This window comes from Physella acuta, unplaced genomic scaffold, assembly GCF_028476545.2.
Source record: "Physella acuta isolate Inbredline_101_S28 unplaced genomic scaffold, ASM2847654v3 ptg000186l, whole genome shotgun sequence".
Classification (NCBI taxonomy): Eukaryota; Metazoa; Mollusca; class Gastropoda; family Physidae; genus Physella; species Physella acuta.
Genome location: NW_026731705.1, coordinates 781,033 through 803,335, shown reverse-complemented (window position 1 = coordinate 803,335; position 22,303 = coordinate 781,033). Strand labels below are relative to the sequence as shown.

The window sequence follows — 22,303 nt, the reverse complement described above, 5'->3', positions numbered from 1 at the left end:
TTGACCTTGAAGACATTATTGTACTTCATGTGTACTTGTACATGTAAACAAAATAATTTAATTACTGTAAACATTTAATTAGCTGTTAAACTTTGACAAACAAAACATGAAAACTATCTACAACCTCCAACTGTCACAACCATCACAACCATCACCATCTTAAGATACTCATTTAGTAAACATTTCAAACTACAGAATGTTCCAACCCAAGGACTTCATCAGCACCAAACATTTTGAGATAGCATGTAAATATATTTGTATTTCCCCCCATACAAATAGAGAGGCCTACCTGTAAAATATGTTGATGTATCTTCTCCAATGTCCATACCGTTGTCGTCAACTTTTCCAACAAATTAAACACCAGTATAATAAACCAAAATACAAAGACTTGACACATTAGAATACATCGATCTTCTAGATCAAGTTTAAAGAATAATCTATCGTAGAGCTATAGCTGATGTGATAACAAAAAAATAGATTGACATACTGTAAAGAGGCTATTCGGTTAAAAACTTGACGTATTTTTTTAATATCGATCTCCTCACGGTTCTAGAACAATATACACGTAACTAAAATGGCGCCCGACTGCGAGCAGCTTGGGTTTAGATATATATCAGGGTTTAGATGTTTATCAGAGTTAAGGATTTAACTCCTACCCCATCCAACACCAATAGGGCGGTCTTCAGCCCCTCACTCATTTCTGCCACTTAACTTACTACACAGTTCAACCTAACAATTCTCTAACCTATTTTCTTACAAGTGTTTATTTTAACGGTTACTTACCTTTGACAATCACGTCTTAGTGTTGTGGTCTACCCTTTATTAGAGCTACTTGTTTGTAGTGAACGAGTGAAGGGGGATGAAAGGGGGTGAATGTTGTTGTTACTTGGTACCCTATCCCGTTCGTCCTTGTTCAGTTCTCGTGCCGTGAGTTGTAATAGTCCGGGTTGTACCAGTTTATGAAAGGGTATATAAGGTGTATGAAAACGTGTGTGATTGCTTCAGTTTTGTCCAGATCTCCAAGGTTAGTACAGGTTAGGTTTAGAGTAGTTTTTAGCCACTGTATCTTAGTTTACTAGCTTGTGTATTTTGTGTTTAGACTAGACTGTTATGATTAGATAGTGTATATACTATTAAAATCTTTTAGTTTTCAACGAGCTTTTGTTTCATTTGTGTTGTAATCCGTTTGTGGTTGTTTGTTTTATGTGTTGCGCTACGCATCGGATCACCCGAAAGGCGTGTCCGTGTGTTCACAACAGTTTGTTAAAACTTTCATGTCTGAGTCCCTCTGTTGTTTAAAACACACTTCCATCAATCACTCCACACATAATGTTTGTTTAAGTCTTCTATAATAGCAGTCTAACATACAAACATATGTAAACCATACATCCATCAATCACTTCACACATAATTTTAATGTATAAGTGTTCTAAAATTCGCCAAATTCAAACTTTAATATCAATATTCAGCATCTTAATATCTAATTACAATTTTTTTAAAGTTCACACATACAAACTGTCACAGACTGTATAATTAGGTATGTTTATATTATATTGTGTTTTACATGAAGTTGCATGAATGGAGAGTACCTTGCTAGCGGAAGGACTGTCTGAGCGACTCGTCATGTATTTTCCCATGCTTTTGGGTGAGATCGCTCATTTACGAAAGGGTAGAGAATGGACGGTATAAAAGGTAGAGCGAAAGGTGAACGGGGGCTTGCGATTGGACTGTGATTGTGAATGTAGGATGTCACTACGTCACTTTGATTCGTGACTGTACTTATACTAAATTATACTAGTTGTTTATCTATGGATTTACTATGGATTCATCATTTCACTGTAGTGTATAAAGTGTAAATAAAGTTATAGTTTCACAAATACTGTTGCTCGTGTGAGTATATTGAAGAACCCACAATAACAACAATGAAATTGATGTTGTTACACAAACAATTACAGAAAAGTTTAATAAAAAATGTCCCGTATATTTGACCTTTCGCTTCAAATCAAACAGAAAAATAAAACACGTTCACTCGTCACCTTACAACAGATGTGGTAATTTGTTTTGACCACAACCGCCGCCATGTTTGTTTACATTAGGCAAGAGCAAACAACTACAAATACCAGTCTTGCCACACCCCGCTATTATTTTATTCAGAGCCCCACTACTACCTGGACAAACAAATGTAAACTGCTATTATTTTATTCAGAGCCCCACTACTACCTGGACAAACAAATGTAAACTGTTATTATTTTATTCAGAGCCTCACTACTACCTGGACAAACAAATGTAAACTGCTATTATTTTATTCAGAGCCCCACTACTACCTGGACAAACAAATGTAAACTGTTATTATTTTATTCAGAGCCCCACCGCTACCTGGACAAACAAATGTAAACTGCTATTATTTTATTCAGAGCCCCATTACTACCTGGACAAACAAATGTAAACTGCTATTATTTTATTCAGAGCCCCACTACTACCTTGACAAACAAATGTAAACTGCTATTATTTTATTCAGAGCCCCACTACTACCTGGACAAACAAATGTAAACTGTTATTATTTTATTCAGAGACTCACTACTACCTGGACAAACAAATGTAAACTGCTATTATTTTATTCAGAGCCTCACTACTACCTGGACAAGTGTACATTGTGTACTTTTACCTGGTTCAGCCATCATCGACCTGCCTGTCCACCCAGTGACCTACAGAGACCTGCTTAGAACAGCCATGAGGATGTGACACTATAATAGTCAGCTTGTCCACATCTCTACGACTCTTGTATTTGTCCCATACTTTCACACATAGAACATAAAACCACCTCACCATCTGCATTAGTTTATCACCTACATCTAAGTCACGTGTCAAACAAGACTGTACACGTAGTGGATGAGAAAATTTAAATTACAAGGTTTTAAAATTGTGTTTCTTTATTGTTTAACTTCTTAGGTAATAAATTGTAATACAGATGTCTAAACAAAAATATATTACATAGATACAAAATATCCAAAAAAGTTTTAAACGTAAACTAGACTTACCCGTCCTCCCTTGGATAACTGTGGGTTTCGGGGGTCACCCATAAATGACATCACGTCTGTCACTTATCATCACAAAATAACTAGACCCCACATTCAAAAAGACGTTTTTTATCTTTTAAAAACACCGATTTCGGCTGAGCATAGATCTTATCGCACTATCCCTTCATATATGACGTCAAAGATGACCTACTCAACTCTACTTCACCTGCCGAGTGTCCCGCCAAGTCTCAGACAACATGTTTTTATCGTTTAAAAAACGATTCCGGCCGAGCATGTCTCCGACCACACTATCTCTTTATGCAGATGAACTCTACTTCATCTGCCCTGTATCCCGCCAAGTTCAGATAGTCAAATTTATCATTCACATTTTTAAAAAAAAAAATGAAAAAAAATTAACATTGACGTGTTATGTCCAGAACCCATGCCATCCGCATGAAAGCCTATTACACTAACAACTTAGCTGTCTAGATCTAGATCTAATCTAGAAACTTTCAAATTAAATTTTACCTTAAACTAGCCAATCCCATAGCTAAACAAACAAAGATTTATATAAAATAATTAAGGCCTGAAATTGATTCTAGTTGTAGAACTTACATAATTTGACCTAGATTTAGATCTAGATTTAGGGGTCGTCCATAAATGACGTCACGCTTTTTTGGCCATTTTTTTTATTTCTTCCCCCCCCCCCCAGGTCACACATCGTCACAAAAAGTCAGACATCCCCCCCCCCACCCGTTAAATGACGTCACATCTCTCTAGGGAGACGAAGGTTGTGACGAAACCACATTTGAAAACACGAGAATAGGTCAACTATAGCCTGTACTGACGTAGTTTGTGGAACATTGATATTATGGTCCATATATATATATATATATATATATATATATATATATATATATATATATATATATATATATATATATATATATATATATATAATATATATATATATACAAACATTGGATACTCGATTCTGCCCTAATCTGGTTTTGAGTAAAATGTCTTTTTTTTTTTCTCAATTTAAACTAATTACAACATGATTTGTGTGTGAGTGCATTAGTCTGTTTTGAATTATTATTTCTTAAAGTTAGACTCAAGAACTAGTTTCTTTTTCTAGAACTATTCAATATGTTTGCTGTAATACTGGCTACCCTTGAGTATTTAGCCGGTCAAAGGAATATAAAACGTGAAAGCTTTGTATGTGTAATGGTTTCTCGTGTTATGTTTATTTTTTTCTTTCATTTGTATTTATATTATTTGTTTTAAATACATTTCCTTCTTATGCTATCTCATTCTTTAGTATGAATGTTTTTAAAATAATAATGAAGAGAAGTAATTGCTTTTCAATTTGTTTTGTACAAATATATTAAAAGGAGCTAATGAGCACCCCTATTTAACTATTTAAAAAAGGGAAATAAGTCATGGAAGTGTTTTGAACGTTTGCCTATCTTACACACTACATCTCATGCATATATTTTTTTTACGCGACAGCATATGTTAGGTACTGTATAACATCACTACTGTAGTAGATATGTTTGTTATTTACACAAGCTTTTACCGTCAAGTCAAAAATGCAAGAAAATTATTTTTTTTCACTATAAAAAATGTATTATGGTTGGCTATGGGCCCCTAAACGGCGTGGGCCCCCCCGCATTGCGAGGTCTGGCGGTACTGTAGTTCCAACCCTGAGTAAGTTGTTAAGTACGATAACTAGCACAGTCCCCCCCCCTCCTTCCCCCCCCCCCCCCCCCGTGAAAGCAGCCTCCGCTTAGCTACCTCCCCTATGTTTAAAATCGCTTCAAACTAAATTATCTGCGCCTAATAGCCGTCACTAAACCCGGCTCTACGATTAATGTAAACATTTAGCGTGAACCACAGCTCACCAGACTTCCTAGAGAGGAAGAGAAGGGACTGCAAGGCGCTGAGTGGCTAAACAGATCTATAGCGATATCTCTATGTATAATTTGGGGGGAGGGTGTAGTCAATACAATATATAATTGGGGTGTGAGCTGGGCGAATCGACAAAATACGAATCATTTATTTTAAGGGGGGGGGGGGGGAGGCACTAACGGTAACGACCAAACCAATAATGTTTTTCTACTACAGACATACACTTAAGATTTTCCTTTCAATCATACCAATGTAAGTATTGATCACACAAACACAAAAAGAGATTTGAAAACTTAAAGGCGGTTATTGAAGCACCAGTGACAGGCTATCGAAAGTATTGCTCTAATCGTCACGGTCCTGTGATCTATGGAAAATCCCTGCTTACGTTAGCTGATACTGACAGCTACAACAAGGCGGTAGGTTCCCTTAAGAAATGAAAACAAAGCCCAAAAAAGTTAGTCCACTCACAAATATTAAAGAGCTGCGCTATTTTAAAAATCAAATATTTTATTCAATTCATAAATGCAAATTATTCAGATATTTGGTTGTTTTAGTGTGAATATTTGGGGTAGGTTGTGATATTGTGAAGGTTTTGGTAGGTTTTGGTATGTTGTGATATATGTGAAGTTTTGGGGTAGGTTGTGATTTGTGAGAAGTATTGATGTAGGTTGTGATATGTGTAAAGGTTTTGATGTAGGTTGTGATATGTGTGAAGGTTTTGGTAGGTTGTGATATGTGTGAAGGTTTTGGTAGGTTGTGATATGTGTGAAATTTTGGTGTAGGTTGTGATATATGTGAAGGTTTTGGTAGGTTGTGATACGTGTGAAGGTTTTGGTAGGTTGTGATATGTGTGAAATTTTGGTGTAGGTTGTGATATATGTGAAGGTTTTGGTAGGTTGTGATATGTGTGAAGGTTTTGGTAGGTTGTGATATGTGTGAAGGTCCAATTTAATTAAACAAGCTCGTTATTAATGTAACTTTAGATACATAATTAAATAGTGTATAACATTAGTCAAAGTTTAACCATGTTCAGACATGACTACCCAATACCAGTGACACTTTATAAGTAGGATATTGGTTTTTTTTCTGTACATGGCAAGCGCGGTATTAAAACATCGATAAATAGTTTATGGACACATTACACTGGTGTTAAATCTTTCTTACATTAGTCACGTAAGCAATACAGTTTTAAATGTTTAAATGTTTGAATATTTCATGGGCATTTTAATATTTCGCATTTAGCCATCAACGTTTCTTACAGTTTGAGACGTCAGCAATACGTCAACAGGACGATTGGCAATATTTCAATATTTGACAATGATAGCTCTACATAAATAAATAGGTGAATACAGCCTAACTTGCCGTGTGTTTTGTACATTTTTTTTCTTACGGCCGTCTGAAGCGGTTTATTTAAGCCACATTGAATCATCAAATAAAATATTTTTAAGACAGGTGCCAATAATTTTTTATTTGAAGTTGTTAAAGTGATTAAATTAAATAATATTTGACAGACGCTTAAAAGTTTTAAACGCTTTTTTTTCTGTTTATAACGTCATTAAACGGTAAAGATTAGTAAAGACTATTTTAATGTCTTATGTTTACCTGCCAACAGTTCAAACGACGTGATTTTGATAAATATAGCATGCACTAACGTAGTGTTTGGAACATTGACATTATGGTCCATAAAATGGGGAATGTATTTGATGAATTGAATATAATTTATTGAATGAAAGCAATATTTATTTTATTTCGTTCATCTTAATCCATATTGAAAATAAACCGGGAGTGATCTCCCCTAAACTTTCTCGAATATTCTTATATAAAACAACAGGGATGGGAACTCGGGCGACCTGATTTTTAATCCATTTTAAATACTTAAAATTTTAAAAATAGAATAAAATCTCGTAGACAAAAGAATTGCACATCAAGTGAACGCTAAATTAAAAAAGTGCATAATAGTGCGCAATATTATTAATGCTTTAAAAATTTACATTAGTTTTTTGAGAAATCGGAAGTAGCGTTAATTACTACTTCCGGTCAATGGAAATTACTCAAAATTTAACAGAAGGTAGAGAATTAGATATTTTACTTACAAGTGAAATTCCATTTATCTATCTGAAATCGTACTCAAGTTATAGGCTTTTGAAAAATTCAAAGTAGAAAAAGTACCACTTCCGGTTATCGGAAATCGCTCAAAAGTTGATACGGATCTACCATTTTGATAAAATACTTATGTATGAAATTTCATCAACCTAGCTGTAACGGTACTCAAGTTATCGTGTTTACACACGGACAGACAGACAGACAGACAGACACACAGACATACGGACAAGATTGCAAAATTATGTTTTTCCGTATCAGTGAGGTGTAAAACGTCGAGATTTGTAAAAATCTCGATTTTTTTTTGCACAATTGCAAGACTTTCTCTATACTTCGTATATACGAGAACGTAAAAAGGCATTATGCGTGTTGGGCACGAAAAAAAAAAAGATTAGCACTATGCTAAACGAATGGATAATCAAGTATACAACATTTATAGTTTATTTCTATTGACACCGACCTCATAAAATCGTGATGAGCTATGTAAGTGGCTAAATCAACACTGCTAGCTACAGAAACAGGAGGGATATAAATTATTATTGTGCTAATTTGTAGAATCTATGTAGCTTACTGAAAATATAATGCTCATTTAATATTTATATTAAGCAGTAGGTGGTTGGAGATTGTTATATTGCGCCATTATTATAACGAGGGAGGATGTTGAGTCTGGTTTTTATGATGGAGGGGAGGGGTGGAGAACTTGGTTTTACTTAGCGAAAACTGAAATTACTTCTCTTAAGCTCGGCTATAACTGTCAGATTTTAAAATACTTCAGTATATTTTTTATAAAAACATACACGTAGGATTTTCCAAAAAATAACACCAATGCACGTATTGATCACACACCCAAAAGTTGAAAACGTAAATACGGTTATTTAATCGTCAGTGTTGGGCTAACAAAAGTACTGCTATAAATGTCACGCTCCAGTGAACTTTGACAATGGACGATGTCTGCTTACGCTAGCCACGATATTCACGTATTTGGTAACAAACGTTTTTGAAAAGTCAAATTAGATTTAGAAAACTAAACATGACTGGCGATTTTATCTTTCTCTTCACTTCAAACAGAAATGTTGGATTAGTTGATTAGCTCGCTACCATACACTGTACATAGATCGTTATATGTTTTGTAGCAGACGATTTGATTTTATATTGATTGGGTCACGTGACAAGACTAGAAATGTTTGAAGGTGTCAACAGGTAGAATTAGAATTTTCTGGAAGAAGTCCAAGCGTGTCAACCGACGTCAGCAAATCGATGAAAAAAAATTGATTTTATTTTATTGATCGTTTAACATTTGAAAAGGTGTAAATGGCGCTAGATTAATATTGTTATAAAAGGATACGAAATGGGTGATTGCCAAGTGGAATATAGCCAACAGGACGATTTAAGATAGATCTACTGTTGTTCGGCTACCTGCTTGTGAGTTTAAAATGTTTACAGCCACGATATTTTATAAACACTCAGGTATAGGCAAACACAGTTCTCTGAATTTTTAAAGGTTGATTTGCAATTAATTGTTTTTGTCCTGCTGTAATATCACTAGTTGATTAAATAGATGTTTAAACACATGACTAGAAATAAACACAAAAAGTACGTCCTAACCCAACTAGAACACGTGACATACCTACCCAGGTAACCATGAGAAAATACATGTAAAAGACAACCCAGCCGGGGTAATGTACCAAGTCTAGTCAACGATGTAAAGCAACATCTGACAGCTAAGTTCAAATTTCTGGTCTAAAAATGGTTTAATTTCTATAAAAGTGTTTTAATAAGCATTTTATAAATGAGTAAATGATGATTTTTATTCGTCTTTTTATTTTTCTGCTTCGTTTTATCTAAATTTTTATATTGCCAGATAGCGTAGGCCTACTTTCAAATTTTATTCGAACAAAACACTCTTATTAATAAGCACTTTACCAACATCAACTTTACATTTAATACACAACAAACATCGATCTAATTACAAAAGAGTACGAAAAAAAATTATTATTATTTTATAAAAAAAATTATATTTTGGACGGCTCTTAATAAACAGCCTGTTAAAAATGCCATTGTTTTGAAGCAGGCAGTGTACGACTAATATTGCTAACACCAAGGATATATTCGCTCATTTCTCATCTTTTCACATTCGTGCTCAAATTGCAACAAGGCGAGATAACTAGGTGACCTCAAACACTGTGACATGAGACGTGATGGTCAAATAGAAATGAATGTAACAAATATGCAGTTGTCTACCTTTTCTACAAATGTAACATTTTTAAAATTAGAATTAAATATTAAATAATAAACAATACCTGCACATCCTATACAACATAATGAATACGTAACATAAAATACCGAATGTATTAATTTATAAAATCTAAAAGGGTTAACTGAGTTTACACTTCCCAATTTTTTTTAACTTCAAATCCGTTCAGTAATATTTACATCAGGATCATATCACACGATCATATCACACGATCACACGATGACATCACACAATCACACAATCACACAATCACATCACACGATCACACTACTGAGCTGTTGGTTCACGAGAATGTTTGGTCACTGTTGGTTGCCTAAGCCGTGTTGACCACGAGCCAGGGGCTGATAGCTTTTGGTCGGGTTTTAAAGCAAATATTTTAGTCGTAGCCTATGTGGTGTCTATTTAATTTCGATCAAATGACTGAAGATTTAAAATAAAACAGATTTAAAAACCTTCTTTCTAGCAAGCTTTTACATGCAATAATAATTAGTAAAATAAAACATACTTTAACCCTTTAATACATGCTTTGGTCCCTAAAATATATAAACGATCTCATGAGCGTCATGAAATCTAAATTGTTTACGTTCATATGTGCACTTAAAGCTTGTTATAATAAACGTTTGTACATATCATTAGTTTGATTGTTTGTTTGTTTACGCATGGTTAACTATTATTACACAATATAAATCCTCATATTAATTGATGGAAGAAATTGTCAACCTACCTTTTTATTTACATCGAAGAAGGTAATGAGGAGAAGACCCATGTCTTTAAAGATAAAGAAACTTCAGTTATGGAATTGTTGGAAGAGTTGGAGAAGGTGTGGAGTGCATGAGACAGATGTTCTTTATTTTGTTTACTTTCTCTCTACCGTCAACACCAGAGTGTCTTCCAGGCATCTCCTTGGGAAGCCCCCCCCCCGATAAATTTTACCGCCCCCCCCCCCGAACGAAATGAAATTGATATAATTTATTTAGAAAATATATACTTTTAACAGTGTCCGCCCCCCCCCCCGAAGAAAGTCTACCGCCCCCCCCCCCGATAATTTCAAGTGCCCCCCCCCCCGGAGAAAAAAGTCTGGAAGAAACACTGGTCAACACCGTTAAAGTTGAACTATTTCGGTCAATTTTTTGCACTCTCAATGCTACACTCTTTTTGTAAACTTAATTGAACTTCATTAAAACTAACTGTACATAGTTGAAATTAAATGCTAATTGATACTTTATTTTTTTACTTTAGTTGTCGTGACTACTTTACCCTTGAGTGTTATTTACCACGCTTTACTCATTTACGCACAGAGGCAGTTTACAAAAAAACTGTATATAGATTTGTCTATTCATCCCTCCCGATGGTCCAGGAATGACTCAGCCAAGAGTTTATAAAATAAAACGTCAAGGCCGACCAGTGAAAATCCTTTTAATGAATTTTTCATCATCCAAATGTTTTCTCGTAACTAAAAAAACGCTCGTATTTAACAAAAATCGCACATTTCGGGGAAATATTATGTCAAAGTAATTGTATTTGAGTGACATTACATTCGTTTATTCATGGTATTTTGGTTATAAAAGCCATTGAAAAAAAAATCTCTGTAATTGTTAGTCTATTGTTAACACAGACTGGTTTAATCACGTACAGACTTGGACCAAAGAGCTTTATATTTTCTTCATGTTTACACTACGTGAGTGTAATGCCCGTTATGGTTTAGGCTTTAATATAACAACAATACATGACTGTCTTACAATGGGGTAAAACTACACTAACTCTAATACAAAATAATGGTTTTATTAAACTTTTAAATTGTTTCTTTTGCACGGAAAAAAATAATAGCCTCCTTGTGCCTATATGATGACAGTCTAGTAAAATTTAAATATATATAGTTTAAAGTTTAAAGAAGTATAGTTTTAAGATAAAGTTTTAAGACATATAGATATATTTCTAGAGACTCCAATCCAAGTTACCAGATTTGGTAACCAGATAAATTTTAACTTTTGGACAGGGTTAATGTGTTCAAAAAATTATTGTTGAATCGACTTGACTTGTCGACAGTACGGTGTTCTGTCGTGCCAGGTACACCACAACGACAGGTACACTTCTCACAGCAGCGTCTATCAGAACAGGCAAATTTTTTTGCACTTATCAGTGTAGGATCAGCTATGTCCAACACAAAACATCCTACACCCCACCCTGTATTTTATCTGCTGTCTGTGGGTGTTCTTTTATCTTCAAGCCCCCCCCCCCCCAGGTCACACACCGCCGCCGCTAGTCTCTAAGTATTTACATTTTTCGCCGATATAAATTTAGATAATACATGCGACATGCGTTATAGGTTGCTGACGTGTCTTTCATAAAGATGTTTTAACACCATCAGTGTTGACATGACACCCCTGTGTTTTTTAACACACCACAAGGTGACTTGATATCAATCCCAACCAAGCGTACACCCACGGTATAGGACAAATCGAGTCGTTATCCTGGTTAGAATATTAAATATCCTCATTCTTAGAGTTTATGTTTAGTAACATGCAGGTAAATTTAGGTCACAAAGCATAACAAACGAGACAACCATTGTAGTGATCAGTAAAAATAGTTGAGTTGTCTTAAAATAAAATCAATCTTTAAATCAAAATTTTAGTTACACATGTAAATGATCTTATTTGGTGAGTCTAGTTACACAAACAAATATTCTCTTAGGTGAGTCTAGTTTCAAATGTATATAAACTTATTTGTTGAGTCTAGTTACACTTGTATACAATCTTATTTGGAGAACCTAGACAAGTGACACGCGTATTTAAAGAGGTGATGACAACATCGGCTGGTACATTGAAGAAATCTACAGAACAATTGGTTTTTTTTTGTCAAATACAGATAGTTACTCTATCGGACCTGAAAGTCACTTGTGATGATAAAGTAGAGTTCACCTGATTTAGTGACATCACTAGTATAATTAAAGTGTGGTCAGGAATACATTAGACTAAAATGGACACAAGAATGCCCTACACACAATATGGAGAAGTTTAGTGGTATGTGCTCTACCACTCGACCACACCATCCCATCTCTATAGATCATGTAAAGATTTATTTATTGAGATAACAATCATCGTATTCTTCATGTCACAGTCCTACACTGTGTCGTTCCGTTAATACAATCTTTAATTCATGTACACTCCTGCATTGTGTCAATGTTCCGTTAATGCAATCTATAATTCATGTCACAGTCCTACACTGTGTCGTTCCGTTAATACAATCTATAATTCATGTCACAGTCCTACACTGTGTCGTTCCGTTAATACAATCTATAATTCATGTACACTCCTGCATTGTGTCGATGTTTACAAGTATTGAAATAGTCTTAAAACGTTTATAGTTTAAAAGTCTATGTTTAGACAAGTTAAGATAGAACTAACGAAAACCAGAGATTTTTTAGTAAAATACTAAGTCATATGTCAGAAGTTATATTTTCATTAAACGGCTAGGTCGGTGTACAAATATTGTAATACATATTTTGGACGAATTCCAAAAACTTTAAATTTAAAGCTTTTTTCTTTCACGTAGGCCTTATATCTAAATATATTTGTCAAAGATCCCTCGACATGAACAAAATGGTGAATACAGCACCAACACGACCCGTGTTTTGTATGTGTGGTTTTACACGGCCGTCTGTAGGTTATTTATGCCATATTGATTTATCGATTGAATTGTGAGCGCTACGTTGGTGTTGGATGATTGATTTTATAATTTTTGGCTGACGGTCAAATGTTTTTGAACCGTCAACAAAAGTTGGTGACGTCATCAAGACAGAAAAGAATATTTGAAAGTCTTGTATGGATCCGTCAACATTTGAAAACACGAGAATAGGTCAACTCTAGCCTGTACTGACGTAGTTTGTGGACCATTGACATTATGATACATACAGTGGAGTGTATTGGACGAAATAAATATATTTGAATTTGATGTTTTTATTACGTTTATAACAGATTCATTTTTCAAAATTGGAGCTTTACCTATACGATATTTTATTAGATAATGAATGGAACATTTCTTATTTTACATTAAAGACACAACAATGCAAAGCAAAAACGTTGAGATTACATTTATATCTATACAGTCCCCTTATATTTTTTTATTAATAAATATGTGATTGGAACAAACAACGTATTGTCTGGTGAATGGGGGTGGGGGGGGAGGCACTAACGGTCACATCAACATACATAAATGTGTATAATATTTTTGTTCTCTAGACATAGGGCCGACACGTAGGATTTTCCTGTCAAATACACCAAAGGAAATGTTGATCATACAAGTGCAATTAAAACTTAAAAACATAAATGCTGTTATTGAATCGTTTGTGACAGGCTTACAAAAGCACTAATCGTCACGCTTGAGTGAACTTGTCTATGGACTACCTCTGCTTACGTTAGCTCAACATTTACAGCTATATCAAGGCTGTAATTTCTAAAGAAGATTTTCTTGAAAAATCAAATCAAATTATGAAAAGTTACTGGTGAATAGGTGGTGGCGTGGTTTACTATTAAACATACATACACAGAAATAAAATGAATTAAACCCCATGCTGCGCCACCACCACCATCCCCAGGCCACCAACACTCCCCCTCTCCCCCACCACCCCCTCTTCTCCACCACCACTCCCCCTCTCCTCCACCCCTCTCCACCACCACCAGTTGGTGGAGTATTTTACTATATCTCATTGTACCTCCGCCACCACCACCACCCCCCAGGCCACCACTTCTCCCCTTTTCCTCCACCACCCCACTCTTCTCCACTCCCCACCATTACTCCCCCTCTCCTCCACCATTACTCCCCCTCTCCTCCACCACCACCACCCCTCTCCACCACCACCACCAGGCGGGGAGTATTTTACTATATCTCATTGCGCCAGGCTGGCCTGGCGCAGGTGGAGTATTTTCCTATATATCCTTTGCGCCAGGCTCGACCACCACCATGCGACCCAAAATTGACCTAATATACTACTCCTCTCTAACTGAATTTATATGTGTCTTGATATCCTTAGAATGGATACATATATCATCAACAAAATGTACGACATTCTTTATATCTGCCAGCATTATTGTCATAAATCTGGAGAATGTTGTTGTTGAATTTACTAGGCCAAAGGGCATAACATTCCACTCAAATAATCCTTCATCAGTTGTAAATGATGTGTATTGTTTGGATTCCTCATCCATACCTATTTGCCAAAAACCTCGGTTTAAGCCCAGATGAGTGAAGATTGTTGAGTTCCCGATCTCTTCTAATAGTTTATTTGTATCTCTAAATGGTTCTGCGTCTATTTTCGTGATTTTATTCAAATCTCTATAGTCACAGCAAATTCTTACTTTTCCATTCTTCTTTTTTATTATCACCATTGGTGAAGCTACAGATGAATTTGAGCGTTGTATTTTGTTAGTTTCGATCAAATGATTTAATTCTTTCTTCACTGCATCTCTGTATGCATAAGGTACTGCATATTGTTTCTTTTTTAAATTAGCATCCTTGTTTAACTCTATAGCATGAGTAATCGTTCTTGTGTAGCCAGTATCTTCAGTATCTTTGAATTCGTTCAATAACTGCTGTAGTTCTTTTCGGTACTTCAGCGGAGTAAATTGATGGTTTTCTTCTTCTGTTTGAATTATGTTCGCTAAGGTAGGTTGTTCCTCTATAATTACTACGCTAGGTTGTTCTTCAATTTGACGTTTTGGCAGTTCTTCTTTACTACCAACTTCCTCATTTATGTCTGTGTCATGTGTATTAATGTCCTCCATCACTTGAGTTATCTGATCAGGCATGTTATCGTATTTCCTCAGTAGATCAACATGTACTATCTTTACTGTGCCTTTGATGTCCACCGCATAATCAACTTCGTTCACTTTCTTTTTAATCAAAAATGGTCCCTGCCATAATTTGACCCCTTTCCAGTTAGGCAGCCAAACATAGACATTGTCTGTCTCCTTCAATAGCCTGAGGTATCTATTTTTGTTTTTCTATTTTCTCTGTCTACTTGCCTCTCCCTCCGCATTTTTTTGAGCACATTGTAATCCATATACCATTTTGCTTTTCTTTTCAGTAATGAACTCAAAAGTATCTTGTTCAGTGCTTTGAGTGCCAAGTAATCTATCATTTAGCAACGAAAGCGGCCCTCTTGGATTTGATCCAAACATGAATTCAAATGGCGAATACCCCGTCGCGTCAAGCACCGTTCCTCTGTAGGCGAACAGTATCGCCGGAATGTACTCATTCCACTCCTTAGGGTGATCCTATGCGGCTTTTGCTAACATTACCTTGAGTGTTTTATTCCACCGTTCACACATACCGTTTGCTTGCGGTCTGTAGATGGTCGAGTGTACCTGAGTGATCTGCAGCAGCTTTGTTAATGCATTAGTCACATTAGAGGTAAATTGTTAGCCTTTGTCCGACAGCAAAGTTTCAGGAAAACCATATCTTGAAAAAATGTCTAATAATGCAGAACATATAGTTTTGGATTGTATATCCCTTAGGGGTATGGCTTCTTGCCATCTGGACGCCATATCTATTAGAGTTAGAATAAATCTGTGACCTTTTTTTGATGCAATTGGTAGAGGTCCTACTATGTCTATAGCCAATTTTTCAAACACCCTTCCTATTTTATCAGTTGGCTGTATAGGTGCAATATGTTTGCTGTGTAGATGATTTTTAGTTATACATTGCTTGCATTTACCAATGTATCTTTTCACATGCTGATGGATTCCCGAACAAAACGAGGTGTCAAGGATTCTATTCATAGTTTTCCTGAATCCCATGTGCCCCGCCAGAGGACTATCATGTGCTGTCTCCAAGACTAGACCTTTCAGTTTCTCTGGAATGACTATTTGTGTCCTTTAAATACTGTTATTCTGAAATATTCTAACCAGTATATCATTTTGTTTTTCATATCAGTGGCCTCTGTACTTTCCTTGTTATTTGTTGATGTTATTCATCAGTTTTTGGGTGGCTTCATCCTCTTTTTGTAGCCTTGCCATCTCAGGCGCTTTTTAGTGCGTTTGTACTATAGGTTTTAGCTTATCTGCGTTATCATTCTGTACAATAGCGTTCACGACCATTTGATCTTTCTTGGCTTGCCATGCCTCTAAAATTTTCATCGAGTCATCCGGAATACCCGGTGTGTTGCCAATTATTAGAGGACAAATAGTGTTTTCCATCACAACTGCTGTGAATGAACCCGTAACCCATGGGCAGTCTATTTCAACCTTCGCCATATCACATTGGATCGACATCCTATTAGCTAACCTGACCTCCTGTACTTCTCCGGTGTAATCTGATTCTCTTATCATTTCTTTGTCAACAATCAATGTTGTACAGCCTGTATCCCTTAGGCAAAGTGTGTTTTTCCCATTCAATATCGCTGGGAAATAAAATAATCTTCCATTAGCATCACGGGCAGTAGCTACTATTTGTTTTGCTTCCGTATCACAGTTATTATTTTTCTGCCTTTCAATATTATTAAATGACAGCCTACTTCCTTGGTTGAAAGATCTATTCCTGTAGTCTTGTTAGTTTCTGTTGGTACCACTATAGTATCTGCTTGGACTCGGAGGTGAATATTCTCTACGGTTAGTATAGGCACCGCTGTTTCTATTGAGCTGGTATCCCCAGCTCTTATACCTCCCACTGCTACTAGGACCTTGTCGCTGTCTGTCATTCATATTGTTCAGCCTCCAGCATTCAGCTTGCATGTGACCTTCTTTGCCACAGTGATAACATGTTATCCTTATTGGTCTACTTTTCCTAATGTTAGGCAGGATGTTATGCCTCTTTCTTGTCGGCGATTGCATTCTCGGTAGCTGCTTGTATCTGCCCGCTACTGTCTGTGCAAGTACAGTTTGCTCTGCCGACAACTGCTCATGGGGGTGTGAATCCCTGCACGTTGCCACCGCTATTCTAAGCTGATCTTCAGTTTTTATTTTCCTTTGTTTTAGAAAGCTGAATAAGCCCTTGCCCGCTTCATCGTAAATTTTGAGCACTAGAAACTGATCTAACAGAGCCTTTGGATCATTTGTGTCTATCTCCGCTAGTTCAGAGTATTTTAGTAAGTTTTCATTCATTTTAAATAACGTGGCCGTTGTGTCTAGGTGGCTTTCCAGTTTCATCGCCACAAAGGCTTTTCTATATTCGTCCTCTGACTTCCCATAACAAGTGGGTAGTTTCTTTTTAATATGGTCATAGTCCTTTTTCCCACGTTTTCTTTAACTTGCTTTCTCTGTTTGTTTTTCCAATCAAATCTTGCGATCGAAATTTCTGGCACTTCCCAGTTAGCTAGCGCGCTGAACTTTCCAGGGAAGCTTTCTTTTGGATGACCATAGAATATTCAATTGTTATTATTACTAAATTGATCAATGGAAACATTTTATTTAGCATTTTAGACTGCTATATAATCTATATATATAATTCTCCTCTGCGAGCCATTAGAAAAAAAACGAGCGACGCGTAGCTCGCCTCTCTCTTGCCGCGCGCAGTGACGCGAACGATCCCACGTCGCGACAGGATTTGGGGCAGATAATTTAGTTTGAACCGACTTTAAACTTACAGGAGGTAACTATTACCACTGGTGGCCAGTTTGGGGGAGACGATATGGTCGATTGGTTGGGCACACGATTGCTATCCCACTCGACACGGGTTCAAATCTATGTGTTCTTGTCAGTAACCAGCCCTCGTCCTAACCGCTATCAACTAACCTCTGACAATCATTCACTTGTGATTGAGACCGAAGAAGAAAGGGTCTCTCGTTTTTTACGAGTTGTCTTTTTACGAGTTGTCTTCGTTTACCCAAAAAAAAAAAGTGAAAAGATAAAATCGATAGCAATATTTCAATGCAAACAAACAGACAAAGACTAAAAAGTAGAAAATAATAATCATTAAAAAAGTTTTTAAAAACCCACGTTTTCTGATTGAACTAAAAAGTACAAAATAAATGCTATACATCACAATAATGCAAGCGATCACTCTACTATAAGCGATCAAAAACGTGGGGCGCCGTGATTTTCTTACAGTTTCTAATACTGTTGACTCTCTACAAGCTCCCTAATAAAGTCAATAGTATTATCTAATCAATAGTAATATAACTTTTACTTCGGCGCCCCACGTTTTTGATCGCTTATAGTAGAGTGATCGCTTGCATTATTGTGATGTATAGCATTTATTTTCTACTTTTTAGTTCAATCAGAAAACGTGGTTTTTTAAACTTTTTTAATGATTATTATTTTAATATCAGTAAGCGTGCCAATTATGTTTAAACATTCACCCGTGAGCCTACTCAGCAGAGTGCTCACCCGTCTGTTCAGTTGCGCCCATATTACTACTTACTCTTCTGAGTTCTGTTTCATACTTGAGCTTTGTGTTATCTTCTTCTTTCTTTTGCTGCTATCTCCCTTTCGTCATCTTCTTTTTTCCAAGTTCTTTCTTCTAACCTCCTAGCCCTCTCTTCTTTTCTAGCCTTCTCTTCTTTAGCAGCTTTCTCTTCTCTAGCCTTCTCTTCTTCTTTTCTCTCAGCTTTCTCTTTAGCAGCTTTCTCTTCATCTGCTTTTTCTCGCTGTAGTACAATCTATCTTCCGTTTTAATTCCTAGTTCTATCGCTAGGGCTACCAGTTTATCAAAACTTGACATTTTGATCTGTTATACTTGTGACCTACTTAGGTCTTGTAAGGTCTATTTTGACGTGTGTTATCATACCATAAAAGGGCCTGTGGTGTAATCAGGTATTTTTCCACTGTCTTAAGAAAGACTTATACCCGGTATTTTTCGAATATAATATGATTGGTTGATTCGGACATCAGGTGATGACCCAACCAATAGCATTAGGTTTTGAAGGTGACCTTCCATGTTGCCTAAGTTGATAAATAATCTGCGCACACGTCTCTCCAGGCATTCCCTTGATCAGACATCTTTGAGAGAGTAGCCGTGTGTATCGCCATTTTGTAGTCTGTAGTTTTAGAGCAGCGTTTTCCTTTATTACTTGTGGTTTTAAGTAATACTGTATGCTTTAAGCAATGTTGTATAAGCTGTGGTGATTTTTCCAAATATTATTTCCTGTGATAGTGTATCAAGAATTTTTTCCTACAACTTGTAAGTTGGGTTTTTGGTTATTCTGTAAATCTATTTTATTCTGTGTAAATCTAGAGTCGTGCCTTAAATTTGTACACTTATTAAAAGGTATATTTAGATTAAATGTGTTGTTGGCATCAGGAGTTTCTCGAGTGTTGCCCCTAGACATTAAATATGAGTCCTCGTGAACTGCTGTGTTAGCTACCTTTTACTTGGGCGTTACGCCATCTGTATATAATCATTTAAACCAGGGGTCTCCAAACTTTTCAGTCCGAGGGCCGCATTAACTATCAAATTTCAGTTCGGGGGCCAGTTTCTTCCAGGCATGTCTTATATTTTTCTGGGCAAAGTTCCTCAGCAATCATCAACAAACGATTTTTCCTTGGACAAAAAGATCTCCGCGGGCCGGATGAGAGGACTTCGCGGGCCGCATCCGGCCCGCGGGCCGTAGTTTGGAGACCCCTGATTTAAACGAACCCGGGTACGTTCGCCAGCTCTGCAATTGTTAGAGTGGTGATCGTAACATACTTATGACAGAAAATGTAAAGTCATATAAAATTAGTTAACAATATATATGTGTTAATTAATTTAAAAATACCCTTTCTTGGTTTCTGGCCAGTCAGTTGATATCAGACATCTGGTAATCCATGAAAAGTTCATAGTATACGTCCAAAAGTAGTAACGTTCACTTTGTTAATAAATTCTAAATAGTTGAAGAGAATTTCAAAATAGTTCCAGTAGCCTTTTTCGGAGTAGAAATGTGTCCAGTTTTAAATAAGACAGCTTTAGGAACAGTTCAGGAACAGTTACAAAAAATAAACTTGATCTGCACAGTAGAAAAAAACACTAATACTTGATCAGCTAAATCCAAATAGAAAACACATTTGTATGTGTAACAATAACCTGTTACAGACGATATGTATTCGACATTGGTGAGACAATGTCGAAAATAACGTGATAACAATTATCACGTTGATTACTTGACTTAAATACAATAAAACTTCCAACTTGACTGTAGATAACTTTCAATAACTTGGCGTACTTGCTTGATACACCAGCGTTGATCACTGGCATACAGTGGAAGACCACTTCAGACTTCAATATCTAATAAGAATATTAGAAAACGTTGAAAACAGCTTACAATAATCGTTGTGTGATATCAATTAGACACCTGACGTTGTGTGATGTCAATAAGACACCTGACGTTGTGTGATATCAATTAGACACCTGACGTTGTGTGATATCAATTAGACATTAAAAAGGGTGAAATGATGTCTTCAAACAACAAGGACATTATCTTTAAACCTAAAACTTGAATGCTGTTTTGGCAATTTCAAAAGTAAATAGCCTACTTACAGATAAAGAATAAATAACTTTAATGGTACAATATTTTGACATGTTTTCTATTTAAGTTTTAGTCACAAAAAGATATTTTAAATTTGTAACATTATCTTAATAAAAAATGAACCAAATAACTCAATATTTCTTAATAAAAGTTTCCCCTAGACCTAACTGTAGCAATGTCCCTAATTTTTAAAAACAATAATCAGAAATTGAAAATAAAAAAAAAGAATGGTAAAACTAAGAATACTTACAATTTTAACATATTAACCTAATGAATTTTTCAAGTCAATCTATCATTATCAAAGTAAAAGTGACAAACAGTATGACAAACAAAAATAAAATAGTTATAGCAGTATTAAGAAAATCATCAGCATATTTATTTGCCAGCCTGTTTCCCTAACATATGATAGATCTTCTCTTTCAGCCAATCTTTGTTGTGTGGGGTGTATGTACCATAAGACTTCTGAAATACCAAACAACTCAAATCAGTCAACTGATCTATAAACTCAAACAATTGTGAAATGTCATGAGGGTGCAGGCGTTTCAAATGTTCTTCAAAAATTCTGCAGATACCTTCTAAACACTCATTTAGAGATTCATAGTCTGAGTAGGTTCTTGTCTCAGGACGCTGATTGGCTGCACCAGAAGAATTGTATGAGACATTGTAATAAATTGCAAAGGCAAAGTGTCTGTACAGAAAGTAGCTGTATATTTCTTTGTAATTTTTTTTCTTTTCTTTTTAAACGCCTCAGACACGTAATTTATAGCGTCAGTTGTGTGTTCGCTTTAGTATTACAGTTTTCATCATCGGCTTGTGAGGACTAATACAGATTTACAATAGTAATATTTCTGTCTTACTTGTAGCATGCTTTCATTCATTTAAGATGGTTTACTTATACATAATTCTAATACAAAACGTCTAAATATAAAGAAAAAAAATATTTGGAAACGCTTCACGATTCTGCGTGTTATCTCTGCGCGAGGGTCATGCTAATCTTCTCTGTATCGTTCCAATTTTAATATATGTACTGCGTAATTTATTTGTAAAATGTTTGTAAAATGTTTGTAAAATGTTTCGAGGATTACAAAGGAATATAAATAAACAAAAAAAAACCGATACTCAATGGATTCAAGTGTTAGATTATTAAAGCGCTCACGGTCTAAATTTATGAGTTAAAAAATTACTATTGAAAGTCTTTAAAAACAATTTTCATTTTATATAGTTAGAATAATAATGTTCAATTATGAACATTACATAAAAAAAATTTAAAAGTGTATCAACGTTTATAAAATTTCTAAAATTGTGTCTGAAATGTATTTGTATTTTGTCCTTTAGTTCTCATAACGTCCCTTGATTTGGAAAACACAGTTACTTCCCTTAGGAAAAAAAAATAATTACATAATTAGCGGGGATTGATTAATGCAATGTCGTTGGTATTTTTAATACTGCCTTTTATTTATTCTATACACTGAACATACTGTTTACTGATTATTTTTTAAAATCAATAACATTTAATAAGCCAGGTACTACAAATCCTATATGTTTATTTCTTTCCATTTACAGATAAGCTTGGAGTATTCTAAT

At 35.5% G+C, this 22,303-nt stretch overlaps 1 non-coding gene across 1 annotated transcript; it reads right to left on the bottom strand.

Moving 5' to 3' along the window:
- Positions 1 to 21,655: 21,655 nt before the first annotated feature.
- Positions 21,656 to 21,759, bottom strand: LOC131936772 (U6 spliceosomal RNA). The gene has a single exon (XR_009386096.1). It is a non-coding gene; the product is annotated as a U6 spliceosomal RNA (small nuclear RNA).
- Positions 21,760 to 22,303: the final 544 nt, after the last annotated feature.